This window comes from Zeugodacus cucurbitae, chromosome 5, assembly GCF_028554725.1.
Source record: "Zeugodacus cucurbitae isolate PBARC_wt_2022May chromosome 5, idZeuCucr1.2, whole genome shotgun sequence".
Classification (NCBI taxonomy): domain Eukaryota; kingdom Metazoa; phylum Arthropoda; class Insecta; order Diptera; family Tephritidae; genus Zeugodacus; species Zeugodacus cucurbitae.
The window spans coordinates 2,482,018-2,504,229 of NC_071670.1; the positions used below are offsets into that span (position 1 = coordinate 2,482,018).

Below are 22,212 nucleotides of genomic sequence, written 5' to 3' on the forward strand. Positions count from 1 at the left end.
GTGTACATACGTTTTTACCAACTCGAGTGACTAATTTTCGCAAAATCTTCCACGGCGTTGCTGGTTTATCTCGCATAACATATCTTAATTGAATTGCTTACATTAATTTAATCACACAAAAGTAATCACGAAGCAGCACTTTCAAGCGGCAGCAAGCAAAGTGAAGAAAACTACAAGAGTTGAGTTAGAGCAAAAGTGAGGTTAAGACGGAGGGGAAAAGGGTGCATAGATAGGCGTGCAACCGAAAAGAGCAGCGCATTTTTGCACAGTAGAGAGCAAAAATTTCTGCAGAGCAATTAAAAAATAAGAAGAAGAAAAAAGGCGAAGCGCAACGATTATGGCGCACAGGAAGCGCACGTAAAAAAGCGGCGAACGTGTTGAGTGAATGCTGAATCCTTTTGCCTCAACTCTGGTATTAACATGCCGCATGTGTTGCACATGTGATGCCAGGCTGTTGCCACTCAGTGTACTCAAGTGTATGTGGCGCGGCGTGCAGTACCAGCAACAACAGCGCAAAATGCTAGGCAGACAGACAGCCGAGCAAACACAAGCGTATAAATTTCTGCAAACACTCACACACACACAAACGCATAGGAGCGTGCGTGTAAATATTTAGTCGCATTTTCATGATTTGCCATGAAAAATATTTTGCGCAAAAAACGAACTAAAACAAAGCAAAGTAAAAAAAAAATGTGAGCGATAAGGGCAGGAGATATACAGACAGACTGCCAAGTAAGTCAGACAGCAGCACGAATGTGTGTACTGTATAAACCTATATTTGCTCGAGTTTGTTTGACGAGCAAGCTGCGTGATGCATCGCTGACTGTTGCTTCCGCTACTTTATGCGCGGATTTTTACGATTTCTAAAACTGGTAAAGGGCAAATAAAATGTTTACGATTTTTTAGAACTCGAAAAGGGAGCAACGTATCGCCATCGCTGATGTGAGCAATAAAATTTCAAAGAGCCTTAGAATAGTTTACAGACATACTAGTGCGGAATGCGTACGCAGAAATGGACAAATAAAATTGCGAAGTAAAAAATATAATGCTGAAAAGCGATTTTACCAAGTTTTTGAAAGAGTTTTTGATTTAATTTTAGCAAAAAAAAAACAATGTGGAAAAATTAAATGCTGCTTTACGATATTTTTTATATTATTTTTCATATTTTCGAAAAAAATGCAATGTTCGAATTTCGAACTTCGTATTCGAAAAATTTAAAAAATATATTTATATAAACTGTCAAAGATTCTTTTGTAAAAATAAGCATAAAGTTCGAAATTATAAATTTTTTTCAACGAAAAACTAATTTCGAAAATAAAATTACACGTTTTAAAATAATTTAACATTATAAATGAATTTCCAAATTTAATATTTTGCAGAGAAAATGTAATTAAAAGTTGGTTTTAGTTTAATTTCAAAATATTTCGAAAGTTGGTCACAAAATTCGAGTTCGAAAATTTCAAAGTTATTTACATTTTTGAATAAACACTTCATTAGTCATTTTGGTGAACAAGGAACACATTTTTAAGAAATTATTTTTGAAAATGTTTTCCATATTTGTATTTTTTCATCGGTACGAACATATTACTATGTTCGAAAACGTCATTTCAACATAAAAAATTTCAGTATTTTGTGTTAACTGTTTCCGTCATTCCAAAAATTTCGGTTGACGTGTATTTTCGAATTTCGAAAATGAGTTCGAAAATTTTGTTTGCGATATCTTCATGCTTTTGCTAACATAAAACATTTTACACACTTTTTCGCGCAAAATTGTTTACAAATTGCTGTTTTTCAAACGTCTCCAACACATTTTCGTAATTTTTCGAATTTCGAAAATGAGTTCGAAAATTTTGTTTGCGATATCTTCATGCTTTTGCTCACATTAAACATTTTACACACTTTTTCGCGCAACATTGTTTACAAATTGCTGTTTTCAAACGTCTCCACCACATTTTCGTGCTAAAAATAAACATGAAACTTTAATGTGAGCAGCCAACAGGCAGGCAACTAATGCCAAAGTTGCGGAAAAACGGGAAAACGAGCGTGAGATAAGAATAGGCTGACTTGTCTGTTGAAGAGGTAGCCAGCCAGCCAGCCATATGTGGCAACAGATGAATTTTTTAAGGCAACTAAACAGCAAGCAAGCATGTGCGATATTTTCGCAAACGAGGCGTTCAAAGTGCGGATGAGCAAAGAAGGAAATATTTTTAAGGTAACAAAAATATTTACAAAAATATGTGTTTTTGCCAAAAACATTCAAACACTTGATTGCGTAGGCCTAAAGAAGGAAGCTTACTATGTGGGCGTTACAAAGTAGAACCAAATATGGATGCGGCAGCTGTTTAAAAAAATGAAATAAATTGTTGAAAGCCCACAAAACGAGTTGTTAAAGATTCGGAGATGCCAAGAAGCAGGCATTAGAATAGCTGTTAGAAAGCGGTTTAAACTGGTAGCCGCATCACACATTAAACCCAACTGCGCATACCAAAGGCAATTGGAGATTGCCTTTAGTGCCACATTGTATGTATATGGCACACATGTGGCATGTGGCATGCAGCATATAATCGATACTTGAATTGCATGACGGCGAAGAAGTACAAAAAGAGCGACGAAAGTCAAAAAGCAGTAGCCAAAAAACTAAAAATACTGAAGCGACAATTTCAGTGGTTGTGTAGTCAACGGCGAAAAAAAGACAGACAGTTTTTTAAGGAAAATTGTTAAATCGCAAATAAATGGCAAGAAAATGCAGTAAAAATTGACAGCCGAGAAACACTCATGAATTGTGCTGTTGCAAGCTGCAGCCGAGCAGCTGTGTGTCGTAAATCGATATTGGCTGCCAGTGACTCGTATAATAAAGCATAAATGCGACAAAATCGAATGAGAGAAAATAAGAAAATAAAAAATAAACGAAAATAAGCCGTACTTAGCTTTCGAAAATCATTGGGCTCGCGAACAAAGCGAATTCCTTTGGCTATGAGTTTGCGGAAGTAAACTGTGTGTCCTATTTTATTAGGCAACCAAACCAACGACTAACGAGTTGTGAAAGGTTAAAGTTGACCGATTTGTTAGGTGAAGCGCACGAAATCAATACACATAAGCAGGAAGAAGATGCGATGAGTTTTCGAGTTCAGATTATGTAAGGTACGAAGCTGTTGATATACGTTGTTTAAACTACAGGAAGAGTGATCAATATGCAGATTAGAGCGATACGTTTCTTAAAATCAAGAGTACGGACTGATTTTTTTTAGGACTGGAGCTCACAGGAGTCTTAGAGAGTATTCAGTAGAAGAATCCACTTGCTTTAAGTTAGTATAATCAGAGTTTTCGTAGAAAATTCCGGTCAACAAGCTGAAAACGACACAAGAAAGTCAATAAAGCCAGCTTTTATGGAACTTTCGTTGTTCATCCTCTTCAGCGCCGCCTCTAACTAACAGTTATCAAACCAATATATTGCAGTAAGACTACCATTGCTTCAGCAACATCTTCATTAACTTTTTAACGAAATACAACAACAATAATAACATCTTATTATATAATTTTGTAAACCAAATTCTACTTTACTTCATTTTATACCGGTGAATGACCCAACGTTGACTTTCTCGTGCGAATTCTTTGGGAAAAATAATTTAGTTTAAGATCATCAGACGCTCCGACAACCTAATGCGTTAATGAAGTGTTCATTTGCACATTTATTTCACATGTTCTTTCGTAATCTTTGGATTAGATGGGCGTACGTGAACTGCCCTCAAACGATTTCGAAAATTGTAAGCGCGCATCTCAGCCAACATTAGGAGGTGTTTAATGGATATTCCACGAAATTCTAAGCAGCAGCAAGCAATTTAAACACATTCAGCAGCATTTCATTTGTTTATTGGATTTTTAATTTTTTTTTTATTTATTCCTTTTCACACCAAATTCGTTTGGTAACTAATAAATCTGAGCATATTTCCTGCAAACAACTAATGCCAAGCACGAATTTTTGTTTGTTTGCGATTGCTTTCGACGTGTTCTGTTTGGCCTTTCAAAAAACGTCAATGCACTCAGGCACTCACACCAATAACTCATGCCACACACGCCACACATGCATCCACAAACACACAGAGCATACAAACATGCTGAGTTGCACATGAAATTCAAGTGAATTCTCAGTCGTTGGCGCGCCTGTGGCAGCAACATGCGCTTGCAACAAGGCATTCCACACCAACGACCGACTGACCGGCAGCAGCAACAAAGAATACAGGAAAAGAAGACTGAACGCGGCGAAAAAATCTGAAAAAAGAACGTTCGTGGCAACAAAATAAAAACAAGTGCAGCAACTAAGCAAAAAAACAACAACAACATTTGTCAGGCAGTTGGCCACAGCAGAAACTAGTTGACTTGCCAGCGCAAATTGATAAACTGCCTCGACTGCGGCTGCCACAGACGTCGCGCTGCGCAGCCACCAAATGCCACTTGATGTCTGCCAGTGAGCTTAGCACATGCGAGTACATATTTATGCTACCTTATATGCTTGTTGTTGTATATATATGTAAGGTTGCGTGTAGTTCTCCAAAGCTGCATTGTATTTGTTGTCTGGTCGCTCAATGCACGCCGGTTCGCCCATTCAAGCGCATCTTGATACAAGCGGGGCTGCATAACCACAGTAAAGCAACAACAACAGCACAAACAGAAGACACATACAAAGCCATGCATATGAGAAACGTGTCTTCAGCCCAACAACAGGTATTTTTGAGCGCGACTCAAGTCGACGCAGACACACACACTCACACTCCACATACTCGTATTAGTCTAAATCTGTATGGTAAACCGGTTTAAGCGTTTTGCTTCACCTTTCTATATTTTCTTAATAAATTAACGTTGGCCTTTCTTTCCACTGTGCGGTTTTACCTTAGCGTTGTCTGCGCTCGCTTAGTTGTTGCTTTAATTTTGTTTCCATTATGTATTACTATTATTGTTATTAGCATTTCTTGCTGTTATTGTAGGGTTCAGTGTGGCAGAGTTCAGAGGTTAAATGTTGTCATCTTCTCGTGTTCACTTCACAGTCGCACAGTTTCCTTGTGCAAAAAGCAAAAAAAAAAAAGATATGAGATGAGTTGGAGGAAAAAACAATTCTGCAGAAACCTGCTTTATCATCGTGTCCATTATGTGACTAGTTTAGCCATTTTTCTCTTATCCACAAAGTTCATCAGACTCTTGAGCATGAGCTCTGCTCTGCGCGCTCGGCATGCATTTCAAATAAGGTGTGCTACTTGGCTCGTAGGCAGATGCTTGCGTTCGTTTTATGTAATAGGTAATTGGTATACAGAAATTGTTTATGGAAATAGGTTTTGGTTGCTACTTTGTGGCAAACATAATTTCATTTTGATTAGAAGAGGATTGAAACTTAAAGGTTACGAAAGAGGATCCGAAAAGGTGTGTGTCTCTGCTAAGAGCGAAGGAGGTAGATAGTGCAGAATAGAGAGAGTGAGAGAAAAGAGAGGAGGGTACTAGCGAAGGAGATAGTTGCAGGTAGTCTTCGACTTACAGAGCCACGGAAGCTAAAAAATCGCCATAATATGGAACCTCAATACCAAGTGATACCAAAAAGCTAAAATAATGAACATAATCTTGAACCCACAAAACATTCGGAAGCTTCAGTGTTCAAAAAAATGTTTATTACGACAACTGTAACAAAAGTCTGAGAGAGAGAGAAAAAGAATGGAAGGCTCGTCCTAAAATATGTGATTGTTTCATCTAAACAGAGATTATATACCGCTTTATATATTAATTCTTTCAAACGCTACAGCTTACATGTAGTTCTCACTTGGTTTATACAATTTAACCGAAACTTTTGTTTGAAAATCGATCTTTTGAGCGAGGTAGAGTTAGGAAACACTTTCAGAGCTATAGCGACTCATATAATCTTTAATAAGACATTAGTCATCATCCAGACTTTCTCAAGTAAAAGCGCTGCTCATTAGCATCAACTCGGTAGCTTAATCAGCCGTTTCCAGTGAACTCACGCAGCTCATTTATTTGGGTACACAATTATTTAACGATCAAGCAACGTCACAAACAACGCTGGCGACGCGATTACTTCACTACAACGTCTTCTCCTCAAATGCCTCCAACACTTCAACCACAAGTTGGCTGTCAAAAATATCTCAGTAAGCTCATCGATTAGGCATTTTCTCGAGGATTTCTCCAGTCAATTGATCTTCGTATTAATTTTGTTGGTTTAATTTATTAATTAGTTTAATTTAGGTTTGCGGTTTGCACTGTAAATAGAAGCTATAGAGGGATTGTGAGCTCACTGGCATCTTCATCATCTAACCTCTTGGACGCTCACTTGTCGCTGTACCGCCGCTTCATCTCAAAGCGCTCGCATATAACCAAGTTTGTGTTATGAGAGTCTTCGTTTTTTCGTCGTCTTTTGCTTGTTTACCGTAAATCACTTCGTTACGCCACATTCACATGCTTAAATATTTATTTAAAATTAGATTAAAAGCCAAATTTACGTATTACTCATGAGTATGAATGACTTCCTGCTGTTGTTGAGGCTGCGCGCTGACTATTTTTGGACAGACGAACAAGCACTCCGAAGCGAGGTGATTTTTTCCAACATTGTTGCTATTGTTGTTGTACTTTTGATGTTTTTTGTAATTATGCATGTGTGTTACTTCTATTTTCGTGGTCGACGCTGAGATTTGTGCGCTGAATTCGTCACGGCGGCGGTTTCAGCCGCTTCTCCACTTGAGCACAGCAGTCAAGTCGTCAATTTTGCTTTGACTCTTGCCTAGTATTAACCATTTTGCGCTTTGAGCCAAGTCAAGGCAATTCCACTTGCGCGTGTAACGCTGCCACCTGAAGGTGAGTACCAGCTTAAATGCTTTGCCCAGAAATCAGCTTAGAGAGCTTTGTACAAGCAGTAACAACAACACCACTAACAAATCGAGTGCACTTCACGTCACTGCTGCAATCGATGCAACGTGTGTTTGTTTGTATGTATGTGAGACCACTTGCAGCGAGTGTTTTTTTCCTCAGTCTCTTTGATTACTGCTGCTGCTCGATGGGATTTTCGATTAAATCACCATATTGCATTACGGCTTTCCGAATTGGTATTGCATTCGTCATTATAAGCCGAAATGTTTGATTGACGTGAATTATTGGATTTTCGGGTTTATTAAAGGCGATTGCATACACGTTGAGATGATTGATGTGGAGATGTGTGTATGTGAGCTTCAGAAGCACCGAAGCGTTGAGCTCTGGCAGCGACCAGCTTTGGGTTCAATTGCAGTTGATTAAAAGACTGCTGGTGCCATTAAAGATTATAGTGAGGTTGATCGAAATATGAGCTGGGTTAGAACAAAGCCAGATAGACTTAGAACGGCCAAATGAATTTTGATGTTTCAGTCACAAATAAGAGCTTCGACACTAATCCAAAAGTTGGGGGGATCTTCTAATACTGAATACTCTAAAAAAATTTTGAACTGAGGAATGGTGGTTATGAGAAAGATTAACCTAAAAATAGACCGAAATTGAACATCGGACTGTCGTTTGTTAACTGGAAAAGGTCTATTCTGAACTCCGAAGAGAGAGTGAGTCAACAAAGAGAGCAGAGAGAACATACTAAGAATTATAGAAGTATACAAATTTATGAGAACAAAAAATAAAAAAAAAAATTGAAATTTGTGCACAAAAAAATTTTGAAAATAAAAACTAAATTTTTTTTTTTTTTAAATATTTATAAAATTAAAAAAAATAAACAAATTTTGACAAATGTAAAAAAAATTAATTTTCATACAAAAAATATGCGCCTTACCACGAATGTAATTTCTCAGAAATATGAATGAATAAAAATTTCTGCATAATTTAGTTTCAAATTCATCAAATACTCGCCTTGACGCTGATTTCATAAGACAAATATTTGTAAAATTTTTACATTTGCATAATGCATGATTAAAAGAAGAGCTTTTTAAAACAAAAACCATAAGAAAAGTTGTAGCAAAACAAAATGAAGTGAAACAGAGGAAGCTGAGAAAGGCAAAAATAACAAAAACAATAAGTTGGACAACAAACAGGTTTAGAGCAAACATACAAATGAGCTCAGAGTAAATAGTTGAGTTAGTTAAATGGTTATAAAATTTTAAAATCTTGCATGCTTTTAGTTACTGAATGAACTGCTGCATTAAATATTTGTAAAATTTCAAAAAATTATCGTAAATTTTACACACGACAATGCAAAATGTCGTTGGAGAGGAAGTTATCAGAAATAATAAATAAATAAATTTTAAAGCTTTTTGGAAATTTCAATTTTTTTTTATTTAAAAAATTTAAAATTTTTTGTAAAAAATATTTTTTTTTTAATTTTTTTTTGCTTTCAACTTTCTTCCCACTTTCTTCAAACAAGTCAAGTAAAGCTCAAAATTTGCATTAAGAAAATATTAAATGAAATACATGCATACAACTGCATATAGCGAGCGCATGCTGACAATTATTAACAATAAATCGTTTTAAATGCCAACAACAACAAGCAGCATGCAGCTCAAGTGACGCGCTTGTGACGAAATGTGTTCGAGTTTGCTGAACCCTTTTTATGGAATTTCAAATTTTTCTGCTGATTAATAATAACAACAACAAGGCGTAATTTTTAACAAATGCATTTCAATTGTGTTAAAGCAGAAAAATTTGGAAGCTGTATGTAATTACATTACTAACGAGCATGCATAAATTCAATTCAACCTCAATTGAATTTGAGTGGCTTTTTACTGAAGAAAACATGTAATTTATCTCGTTTGGGTAATTTTTCGTAATTCAAAATTTAATAAACGTGAATGTTAATGTTTTCTTTAAGCAGAGCTTTGATTTATGGCAGCTTGTAATTACTAACAATGAACTTATTTGTTGTGATTGTTGTTGTTTTGTTTTTTTTTTTACTAAAATATTGAAAAAAAAATAAAATAAACTGATTGAAAAATATAACAAAAAAAAGTTTAAGCAAATTTTTTAAATAAAAAAAAATATAAATTTTAATTATCTTTTTTTTTTATTTTAAAGAAAAAATTTCTAAAAACTTAGAATTTAATTTTTTTTGTGTATGAAATATTTTTTTAATTTAAAACTATTTTTTTATATTAAAATAACTTTTAAATTTTAGAAAAAAAATCAAAAAAAAAATTTTAAATTTTAGATTAATTTTTTTTGTAGTTTTTTAATTAAACATATTTTTTTATGTTAAAGCTAAACTCTATACATTATTTTTGTTTTTAAAATTAAAAATAAGTTTTTTAATTCAAAGGAAAAATTTAAAATTTTTCTTAATTTTAAATATTTTTGAAATTAAAAATATATTTTATTCAATGTAAAATTTTAGAATTTATTTTTTTAGTTTATATATAATAATTTTTTCGTTAATATTTTTTATTAAAAATATTTTATTTTAAAGAAAATTTTAAAAACATATATTGTTACTTTTAATATGACAAATTTTTTAATGAAATTCTCTCCAAATTTTGTTTTTCATTTTTTTTTTTTCAAAATCCAATTTACTGTTATTAGCATGTGTTTACACACGTTTTGCCTGCTCCATAAAGCAAATTTTATAATGTTGCTGCGGCGCATGACAATAATGAGGCTTTTAACATACCAACAGCGAAGTCACCGCCCAAACCCTATCCCCCACGCACGCACTAACGCACCCGCACTGCATTTGTAATTGACTTTTGCTGCTTGCAGTCGACTTCATTAATGGCAATTCACAGAAATGCATGCATTTTTTTGCTTGTTAATATAATAGATTTAAATTGTAATTGGCGCGCATTAATTTGAGTTGAATTGAATTGAGTGCGATTAGCGTGTTGTAATGCTCATAACAATAATAAAGTGATTTATATTGCGTTGTTTTTTTTTTTTGCTGTTTGCCATTCACTTTCGCAGCTGTTAATTTTTATCACATAATGTATAAATACATAATGCGCGCGTTATAATTGCAATAAACAGTTAACTGTTGCTATTCAACAAGCAATGAAGACAATGAGCTGGAGTTTGAGTGGAATGGAAATGAGATGAGTGGCTTGTGAGGTTTTGCGTGGTCTCTTTTAAGAAAACGTTTTGGAAAAAAAAATTGCCATTTTTAGAAGGAAATTAATTGATTTAAAAAAAAAAAAATTTTGAAAAATTTTAAATTTAAAAAAAAAATTAAAGAATTAAAATAGTATTCAAATATGTATGTATATTTTTTAATAAAAGTTCTAATTTTAAGAAAAAAGGTCAATAATTTTCAAAAAAAAATTTCAATAATAAAAAAATTCTCATAATTGTGTTTTCTTCTCAAATACATTTTTATAATTTATTTTGTGAAAATTTTAAAAATTTCACAAAAAAATTTACTGTCATTTTAAAGATGTGTTTGCAAGCAAATTTTCTTTCCTCAGAAAACTCACCACACACACTCAATTCAATTTGCCACAAAAAATTTCAACAAATTTCTCAAATGCACATGCATTGCTCAAGTTTACTTGTCAGCTGCAAAATATTTTTCTTTCAAAATTTAAATACAATTTATTTGCATGCTTCTTCATTAATGCGCCTTGTTTATTTATGCATTTATTCTTTATTTATGAAATCAAAATTTTTCCAGAAATCTTTTATCGAATCTGTGTGTGCGCCAAAATAAACCGAGAAATTGATTTACTTAAAGCACAAATTGATTTTGCAATGCTTGTTTAACGAGCTGGAAAATTGTGCAAATACACCATGTGTGATAAGTAAAAATTCGAGTGCATTGAAATTTCTGATTTAGTACGATTTTTATAATGCCATTGTTTTGATGGAATTAAAAATATATGAAATTCTAATTTTGGTTTTGTGTGAATATGAAATGAAATTCAATAAATAAATTTTGTGAATATTTTTTTTTAGTTTTTTGAAAAATTTTAGTTCACAAATTTACGCTGGTGTGCACAAGGAATTATGCCGGGAGCTTTAATCAACAATTTTGCAAAACTTGAAATATTATTAAACCACAGATTTTTTTCAAAATTTTAATTTTTTATATTTTCTTCAAAAGATTTTTTTAGTTTTTGTATTGAATTTGGTTGTTATAAAAAGTAAAAAAATCTGATATTTAACTTAACGATATAATAACAAAACAAAAAAATCGAATTCATATAATTATGTAAACAAAAAATTTTATTTAATTTTTTTTTGAAAATAAATTCAAATTTTAATTTTTTTAGAAAATTCTGAAATAAGAAATTTAACATTACAACAACAAAAAATATCTGTTTTTTCAATATTTATATTATTATTTTTTAATTTTTACATAAAATTTTTTATGAAATTTTTTTAAAAAAATTGTTAAAGATTTTTTTTAATGTAACTTTAAAAAATAAAAAAGTTTGATATAACTTTTTCCAAAAAATTTTAATTGTAAAATTTATTTTTTATATTAAAATTTTAAAATGTTTTCAATGAAATAAAATTTACTTTTGCTAGTTTTATAACTGTGCTATCACATTTTATTAAAAAACTTCGAAGCTTATTTGTTTATTATATTTTTTCCTCTTCTCTCCTGCAACTTTACTTTCAGCAAATTTACTTTTCATCTAATATCTTTAGCACATGTCAAAATCGTTTGTCCACACACACTCCATTATCGCTCACAAAACTATGACAGCTTTTTAAATGTCACATTTTTTGTTGATTACAAATTTGAACAAATTTAATTTTGCAACGAAATTGCGAATTTGTCATTGTGTCAGGTGCAAAAAACGCATGTCCAACTTTGATGAGTGGAAAGTACAAATTTATGTTCAAGTTTGTGCAAAATTACAAAAATAACAATTTGCGATGTAAAACAAAAAAGCAACAACAACAACTACAACAACATTACTTTTTGCAGCATAAAGAGAGTGCAAATGTGTGTGTTCGTGTTTTGCTTGTTATTTGTTATATAAGTGTATTTATATGGAGGTAAATTTGAGGGGTTGTTTGCTAAAAGCTGGGGAATAATCATATATGTACATACATAAAAAATATCTGCAAAAAAGAACTGCGTATTACTTTAATGGGGCGAAAAACACGAAAACTTAATTTAAAATAATTTTAAATTTTCTACAAAAAAATTTTAAATATTCCTTTTTTATATTTTCATTAAATTTTGCAAAAAAAAATTTGATATATTTTCTTCATTCCCTCATTCCCACTCGTTGTCACACTCGTTTCATGGTCAATGACAGCGAAAATGCATCAGCATTACATTTGCTTGTGGTAAGTTCCGCTTGGAAGACGAATCTTGTTGTTGTTGCAGCAAAAAGCCGGAAATGTCGAGTGAAAAGATGCAAAAGAGACTGACTAACTGTACAACGAAAGCGAGTTGGGAAGGTAAAACTGAAACCGAGTTTGAAATATGAGACTTAGATGACTAAGAATGTACGAAAGAAGGCGAGAGAGTCTCAAGTAATGGTTGTATGAGTATATAGAAGAAAGTCTCGCGATGCTTGATAATGAGAAAAAAGAAGAAACTGGCTTTAAAGCAGACTATTTGGAATCAAAGTATATAAAAACACTGTTTTATTTAAATTTATGGGATGCTGAAACATGTTCCAAAGCTGGAAAACAATTTTGGAGATCTTTTAAAGAACTCATAGTATACGATGGTATCGATCGAAGCTTGTTAGGTACTCCATTTGCCGAAGCACATTCTTAAGATTTACATAATATTAAGTTAAAATCTGTTAATCCACGACATTCTGAACTCTGACCTTTCAGTATAAATAGAGAAAGAGAGAGAGCTGAAAAAACCAAGAGAGTTATCGATAAAAAAAACAAACAGAAAGAAAAAGTTGAGCTTCTTTTTTAGAATTAGAAAAAGTTGTCGCAAGCTCGAGATCAAGAAAAAGGCTCTACTTTCTTTTAGCTACAAAACTTGAACTTAAATTCCGATAAGAAGAAGCCAATTCTAAGCTATTTGAGCGTATTGGAAAAAAAATATTAGAAAGGTTTGCCTCAAGCATGAAGAACGCTGCATATGAAATTTTAGAACCTATTAAACGAATCATACTGCAGCTCTTAAGCTAAAATTGAAGGACATGTGACAAGAGATGATCACTGAAGGCGCCTTCACTTTGTTTTCGAGTCACTTATCAAGGTTATTAAACCGATAGTGTAGAACGGTGGTAATAAGGCTAGATTTATGATATATTTGTCTACATTTTTTTGCTTCGACATAAAAACAGATCTACATATTAACAGACAAATGTGTTGCGACACCCTTGAGATAAAACTCGCTCGCATTCCCCTACTTACAGGGTTACAAGCGCAGAAAGAAGGTACTTTTATGAAAAACGAGTGTGAATAGACACAGGTAATTCGATATCCTTCATGAGCCTCATTACAAACACTCCACGCCATATACATAATCAAGTATGTGTGGATGTGCGTATGAACAGAGCGAAATTGAAATGCCTCATTGACTACGTGAATCTAAAACTCCGCGCAATTAGAGTATCGTATGCACGAGAAACTCGTTTCCGACCAAGTACATCTGCCTCCGCGCTGACAGCAAAGTCAGCTCTGTGACACTTGTAATAATAGAGAGAGCGAGCGAGTGATGGCTGTTTCGAGGCAGAGAGTCGGGCAGAGTCAGCGCCGGCGGCACTTGTAGGCATCTAAGTGCGTCGAGCGCTGATGTTAAATGCTTGCCTGCTGCTTGACTGTGCTGAACGACACAGCGGGGGATCTGCTGACATATTGCTTTCTAAGGGCGCAATGATCCTGTAAACAAAGGATATGCGTATGTATGTATGCACACGACTGATTGAAATGGAAATGTACAAAGACCTAGGACTAGGATATACTAGAATATGCCACAAAGCACAGTGGGAAGCGTCTATTTTGTTTTCGGTATGTGTGTTGGGTTTAAGCAGCAGCTGCTGTAAATTCAAAAGTAATAGTATGCGCTTAGAATCGCGATAAATATTTACGAAAATTGAGGATATTTTGAATCCATAGCATTATACGAGGAACGCTGTGCGGGAATAACAGGCAAATGAGCAGTGATAACTTGCAAAGTGGACATAAATAAGCAAAATCACGAAATAAGTTAAACAATTGTTTACTTTAGGGTCATAAAAAAATCATATTCAAGTGGTTTTTATGATAAGAATGTGTGAAAATGATTATAATTATGACTTATGTGACAACTCAATGCTGTGGAATGAAATTTGAAGACAAAATCATCAAATTTTTGATGAAATAATAAGGCTGGGCACGCAATGGAGGGAAGCGCAAGACAACCATGAATTCTAAAAATATAGAAGAGCGTAAAATTGTAAGTAAAACCGAGTAAGTCTGAAGGATCCAACTATGATTTGACTTCTTCGCCGTTTTCGATCGGTCCAACACTGTCATTTGCACCACTGTGTGCCTAGCCTAAGTGCGAGATTTTGAAATTCATATTTCAGCTGTAATAATTTATAATGAAGAACATTAATTAAGAAATATATATCCTGGAGGGTTCTTCTTCAATATCTGGAACTTATAGTGTAATCTAGAAGCCTCCATTTTGTATCAGAAATAACAAGAAACAATTTGCAAAATGTTTTTCAAAGGCACTACACCAAATCATCCCATCCCATATCACTTTCCCACTAACCCAAATCGGTGGTCAAAGGCTAATCGGGCGCAAATAGGAAACTATGTCAGTAGCATCGATAAAAAAGACAGCATCCATTTCGAAATTAGAATATAAAGTGCTAAACAATCTGCGCCGTCAACTCAAGAGCCACTCACTTGCTCCAAATAGCAGCGACCAACAATTAGACTGACATTTATTGCGCCAATTTGTACAGGTAACCTCTAGAGCATTAATGCACTGAGCAGCTCAATGAAAACGCCAGGCATTAACGCTTTTGCATAGCGTATAACGGTAAAAGTGTACGATTGCAAACAATTCTTGGCAGCTGCTTTTTATTTATTTTATTTTTATTTGCAATATTTGTTTTTATTTTTTATCTCACTGTTGCTGCAACACGATAAAAAATGTGTTGGAAAAGTAGAGCAAATTTTTTCTTCTGAAATGTAAAGCGCTACAAAATACTTTTAGCTGAGTATGTACATAGCTGACTGGCTTTGAGCTTTCAGTTTTCTTTAATTTTATGTTTGACTGTGTGCGCTCTAGCTGACCCCAGTGACCCTCTTTTGTGGCACACTGCCCGACTACCCCAACATAGTGGAACACGGCAGCTGCTGCTGCTAATGAAGCGGGCGGTGCGCTGAGTTAAGGTGCGAAATTAGCGCAGACTGAGTGATGTCTGCTTTGAGTGCGCTTCGTGACGTTGTTTGCTAATTATTGGCTGTTTGCGCAGCTGATTAGTATTGATGGCACTTTTATTTGTACGAAAACTGAGACAGTTTCCAATAATAGCACTTCGTTTACATGTTTCACAAGTTCACGTTTGCTGCAGGGTGCTTTAAATTGTCTCAATAACAAAAGCTATATTTACAGAAGTATCAATATTTGTGATATAGCGAGGTGTTCCACAAGTTCAGTTTGGTTATAAAGAGATTTTAGAACCACTTTATTGTTTCAAATGATGCAAATGGCATTTTATAACTGCATATGTAGCAATATTTCATAATAGAAAAATGTTCCACAAGTTCAATTTTGCTTTAAAAGTAAAATCTTGGTTGTTTTTGAATTGAATCGCATGCTGTTAACAAATTACTTAGATTAAAGTATGATTTATTATTAGATTAGTAAAATTTTTTTGTTGAAAGACATTTACAGGCAATATTTGCTCCCCCCATTCAGTTTCTAGCCGTTTCATAAGTTCAATTCTCAAGCCATTCCACAATTTTAACTCTTCTCTACCTGCAGTGAATCTACTTTAATGACCGTTAACTAATGCGCCAATAAAGCTAACGATTGCAGCCGTAAAATGTAAAATTAAAAGCAGAAATAGAAATCTCAGCAATTAGTACTTTCGAAAATCGAAATTTAACAACCAGCTGTTGCTATTGCTGTTGTATTAAATAATAATAGTTAGTAATCAACAACAGCAGCAGCAGCTGTCCGCTGTCAACATTCCAGGCTAAGTACCCACGCTAGTACTAGTTATCTAGTGGTAAGGTTTATGGCGCAATTTTAACAACTCACTCACTCACTCACTGAACTCGGCTCAAACCGCATTGAGTACCCTTACCCCGCGCTTCATACGAGTACATTACAAATATTTCCACTTTTCATTCAGTGACGTTGACAGCTGTTTGTAATCCAATTTTTGTGCAGCACACACACACACAATATAAATATAGATATTTAGCAATATATTGAGGCATTGCGGCAGAAGCGAAAAAACGTACAAAAAAGCGGCAAATTCACGGAAAAATTCATTGAAAATTCGAAACGAAAACAAAAGTTGCAGAATTTGGCGCAACAACAAATACAACAACTAGAGGATTTTGCTGCAACATTTGGTTGTATGTTTGTTGTAATCGGTGTTGTTATGTTGGTTTATTAAATGCCAGCGCTTACACACACACATTTTTGTGCAAATAAAAAGTTGCTAATTCAATTAGCGTATAAAGTGTGACGAATTTTACGACGAAAAAAAATATTTTTGATTTTTCTGTAAAAAATATAAATTGGAATGTGTTGGTATGTAAATAATATGATATTAATATGAAAAGTCGAAATTTATGATTTTAAGTGTTTTTTATGATTTATAAATATTTTATTAATTTTTTTTTTGATAATTTTGAAATTTTTTATATATTTTTTTTTATTTTTACACCAAGTTATTTACATACGTATTAATTTTTTTTATTTATGCTTTTATTTATTATTAATTTTTACGAAATTACTTACATAAATTTTTAAATTTTTTTATTATTTTTAAAATTTTTTATTTTTCAAAATTTTTTTTGCATTTTTTAACGCTCTACACTTTACTGTATGCTTGTGAAAACATGCTCGATAACGCTTCGTTAGGCAGCAACAAGCGTCAAATTGAGAAATTTGCAAATAAATTTTTTAATGAATAACGTTGCTCACAACAGCAATTTTCTATGCAATAAAAATAGAAAATAAATTTGTTTATGGTTAGAAAAAAGTTTGGCATACATTTAAGTTTTGTATATAAATATATTTTTAATTGATGCCACACATTGCGAAATTTAAATTTACTGACATATTTTCCAACGTGCAAAAATCTGTGCCATTAATTTTGCACAAAAATTTTGGTCGTAACATTTTTTTCATACTCATGAAAAAAATTTATGTGTGCCTGAGAAAATAGTGATTAATCGGCCGTGCAAAAAAAAAAAATATTATTAGCGCATAAAAAATCGTACTTTTTCAGCTAAAAATATATGTCATTCATCATTTAATGTCATTTCAACGCCTCAATGTTTGCTGACAATTCGTGAAAAACAATTTTGGTGTCCAAACAAATATTTATTTATTATTTTAATAGAAAAAAATGATTTCCAAATTTTAAATTATTCTTGAATTTTATTTCTAATGTGTTTTTTTAATAATAATATTTTTTTAAACGAAATTTTTGTCCAAAAAATTGCTTTAAAAAATTCAAAATTTTTTTATCTGTTATACAGCTAATTGTTGAAGTGTTATTGAGCATACAAAATCGCTGGCTTTTTGGATGCCACAACCATTTTATGTCAACAAGCTTTTGCAAATTTCAATATATGAGCATAAATAATTTATTTTTCACCTGGGAATTTAGTTGTACATTCAATTGAATGGCTTTTCAGTAATTATTTGGTCGTAAAGTTGACACAAAAACTTATTGAATTATTGGCGCTTGTTGTTGCTTTAATTAAGTTAATTAAAAATGCTAAAAATATTTCAAATTTTTAATGTTTGTTTTTTTGTTAATTATTTTTTATTTATTGACAATGCATTTATTTGCATAATTAGAAGTGTAAAAAGAAATGCGGATTATGAAAATGTACAAAATTTTTTCATTCCTCATCAATGACAGAGTGAAATTGTGCTAATTTATAATTTTTTCCGGCCAACATTTTTTAACAAAGGAAATACATAAATGAAATATTTAGCTGCATTTGCCAGCAAATTAGCGCAATTAGGATTATAAAATTTTGATTTTATGAAAAAAATAATAAAGAAAAAAATTAAAAAAAATAGAATAAAATGATTTCAGTAATTTTTTTAGTAAAAATTCTTCTTTATTTATTTACATTAAAATTTTTACAATATTCAGAATTTTAAAATTTATGTTTTCTCAGACTGCCTGAATAAAAATTTATTTAATAACTTTATGAATTTTAAAAGTTTATTTATTATAAAAATTTATTTTTATTTTTCTAATTTTTTTACTACAAATCCACACATTTCTCTTTATTTTATTTATTGAATATACACCATAGCCCTCCATTGAGCCCTGCAATATTTGCGGTTATTTTCAATTGTTTATTTTTCGCCTTTGCTTGTTTACTCTTTCCCTTTCAACGGCAGCGCTTTTGTTCTGACTAACACTGTTTTGATGTGTAATTTTTCACTATTCCTTGCTTGTTTGCATTGTTCATTTTACATTGCATTTTAGCTTTTTTATATTTCTCATACATATTGTTGCAATTTCAGGGCGCTCAGATGTAGACTAAAATATATAATAAAATTGTGCTTGGGAGAGGTGATGAGTGCAAGAACTCGCCTTGTAAGTGCAAATATTGCAAGTGGGTTGATTAAAAGGGGGTAAAGGGCAGTATGATTATAACAGAAATGATTTGAAACTACTTTTTATGGTAAATAGTAACTATCCCCCGGCGTTCGGAAGCCTTAGTAATGGATAAGTAGCTTTATAAAGCATAAATAAACCGCTACTTTTTATTGAAGACATAAAATTATAGTTTATAAGAGTTTATAAATAATTTTCAAAATAATATTAGCAAAACATTCCCAAGCAAAAACTTAAACTCCTCAGAAAACATTAAATTGGATTTCGAGAAAAGACCGATTTCTTTTTTTTAAGCAACAACCATATTATTTTAAAAGCTATTTAACTAAAACTAGACTTCTGAAAGCTTCACTGATTCAAAATTATAATTTTTAGTAAACATTTGGAAAAAAATTTTGAAAAATTTGTCTTAATGGAAATCAGAAATATTTCAGTTCAAAATTCCGATTGCCTGTGATTTACTGAAATCAAAAGTAATTGGCCTAAAATTTTGAAACTAAAGTGCTTAAAGCTTTTAGTTTAAAATTTAATTAAATTGTAAAAACAAAATTGTTGATAGAAAATTTTTGCTATTTGTGGTATTGGAACAAAATATTATATTTTAGGTGATCTACAAAAGACAACAATTTTTTTATATATAGAAAATGCTTAAATATTTGGAAAAAATAGTAGCATTTCCAACGTCAATAAGTATTTAATTACTAAATTGATTTAAATCTTATTGGAAATTTAACTAGAAATTTACAAAATAAAAAAGAGAACAAAATATTTAAAAATTGCGAATATTTTAAAACTTAAAATTTAAAAGAAATTTCTTTGAAAAATTATTTAAATTAAAAAGAAAAAAAATAATTTTTTTATTATTTTATTTAATATTTTAAATAGTGGACATTCATTTATTATATATTATATTTGTATTTTTAAATAAATATTCATTAATAATTCATTTACTAATAATGTCATCCGTGGTATAATAAAAAACAAAATTTATTATTATTTGTAAACATGCATTTTTGCTGTTCAAAAACAAATCATTATTTTGCAATATAGTTTATTAAATCAAATAATTTTTAATTACATATAAATTATTAATTAAAATTTTTACTATTTATAAATTATATTATTCGTCTTTATTTATTTTAAATGTTAAAAAGTATTTTTTATTCTAAGAAAATAAGATAAATTCAAATTATAAATAATATGTATTTTTTCATAATTTTAATTTTATATTTATTTACATTTTTATAAAAAATTATATTTTAATTTAATTTAATTATATTTTATTTAAATTATCTGTGATTTCATATTTATTACATATTTATCTTTTTTAAAATTTATTATTATTATTTTTTAATTATTAATTTAGTTTTATATTTATAATGTTATTTGTTTTTCATATTTACAGGTTTTTATGCAATTATTTATAATTTTTCCGATTTATATTTATACATTTTTTTTTCATTTACATATTTAATTTTAACTGTTTCCTTTAAAATTTATTTATTTTTTTAATTTTTCATATTTTTTTATTTTACTCATAACCCAACTATTTATTAATTTCACTTAATACTATTATAAAATACATTTAATAACATTTAAAAGTGCAACACTTACATTTACTTATTATTCTCCAGCTCGGCTGCACTCATGTAATGCCCAACATGCGCTAGCAACGTGTTGCTTGTTTTTCTTATTATTGCTTTTCGTAAGTTTTTCTAGTTTTGCACAAAACTCCTTTGACCGGTTTTTCGCTTTTTTGCACTTTTTCTCTCCACTATATTTAGCATTTACAATTTCTTATTATAATTTTTGTTGTAATTTGTATTTTATTCACAACGCTTTCTTATTCATTCACAACGCAAAGAAATGCTGCAAGCAAATGCAATCGCCAATAAACACACGCACTCACTTGTCAAGTAGCCAATACTTGTATGAACATAATCCAACAGACGTGTTGCAGTTAATATGCATCAGTCGATAATCGATAAACAATAGCACGTCTGTCCGTCCGACCGCGAGTCAGTCAGCGTAGCGAGTAAGCAGGTAGCATATGAGTACAATAACTACTACCTGTTCTTAGCGGCGACGCACCGGCATAAATATGCAAGAACCGACAAATATAAACACGCACAGACTCGATTGAACACCAGATTTTTGTTAAAAGAAAAACCGAAAAATATCAAAAACAAAAGATTGCAAGCAGCATTCAGGTGACTGCTGCCGTAGCAACAACAGCAACGTCTTCGTTTCCTAGTTATTTCTTATGTGCACACACGAACAAATAAACACATGTATGTACGTGCATGTGCGTTTGTTCTCCTTCAGGCGCACGAATTGTGTATTTGCTTTGCCTGATTGATTCGTTGCGCCGCTAAGCAGTTGTTGTTTCGTTTGTATTTTCTTTGTATTTTTGGCTTTGCACAACCACGAGAAATCTCATTCAACTTCGTGCATACACTTCAAATATTTTGAAACACTTTGTATTAATTTTAATTTATTAATATTTCCACACATCCGTACACTTTATTATACGCGTAATTTCCGAATTTCAACGAATAATTTATCTACCGATATTTGTTGAGGTGTGTTGCTCGCGAAATTCACGCTGCATCAGTGGACACCTTGCGTTTGTGTAGTGAAATTTTTATACGAAAATTCTCAAACGTCTGCGTTCACCTTTTTCGCCAAATTCGAACTATCAAACACGTCTAAACGGCACAAAAACCGGCACGAAACTAATGGAGAAAAATGCTCGCACAACGCAGCAAACCATGCAAATTGTTAACGAGCAGCTCGCCTGGCTGGCGAAGTTGTTTGGTGGGTTCGTCGGCTGGCTCGTGGTTCGATGTTGCGTTGGGTCATGTTCGATAGCGCCAAAATATGTGTTCATGTTTGAGTGTGTGTGTGTGGAGCTGACTGTTGAGCATTTGTGGAAGGTATTTTGTTGTGATGAAGTTAAATGTGCGCTAAGCAGATGATTCGCTTGACGGCAAAGCGTTGAACAGGTGAGAAAAATTTGTCATCACAGTTCATCATTGAATCAGCAGACGGCATGACTTTAACATGAGAAAAAAATCCCTAATTTGGGGAGCTTTCTGAATATTAAATAGCAACGTAACTTTAAACATAAACATGGTTTAAGTACTGACCAAAATTTCAGACCAGAACCTAAATAAATACAACAGGAATCTCGAAAGCCACTATTGACAAAGACGAAGTGAACCTTCAGACGAATATTAGCCCTGAGCAGACTTTTAAATCCAAGAACTTTGTTAGACCTCAACCAAATCTTCAGTCTTTCCATGAATGATTGCAATATTTTGCGTATTTCTCGCACACGACCCCCATCAACATACGATCCACAAGCAGCATATTTGTTGTTTTACTTAAAATGCCGATTCGAACGGCCAATTATGCTGTCAAACATGTTGCAAACAGGTAGCAACAACCAAATGCAGTCCAAAAATAATCCCATTCACTGCAATTGCTTTTGGCAATTTATCATTCGGTAATA

The 22,212-nt window shown here is 32.1% G+C and overlaps 1 non-coding gene across 1 annotated transcript in view; it reads right to left on the reverse strand.

Annotated features, from left to right (window-relative positions):
• The window catches only part of LOC105208726 (uncharacterized), a 111,026-nt gene extending 89,122 nt beyond the window's left edge, over nucleotides 1-21,904 (reverse strand). Inside the window, exon 1 of the transcript XR_008471211.1 lies at nucleotides 20,313-21,904. This is a non-coding gene — a transcript (uncharacterized LOC105208726). The remainder of the gene's footprint in view (nucleotides 1-20,312) is intronic.
• Nucleotides 21,905-22,212: the final 308 nt, after the last annotated feature.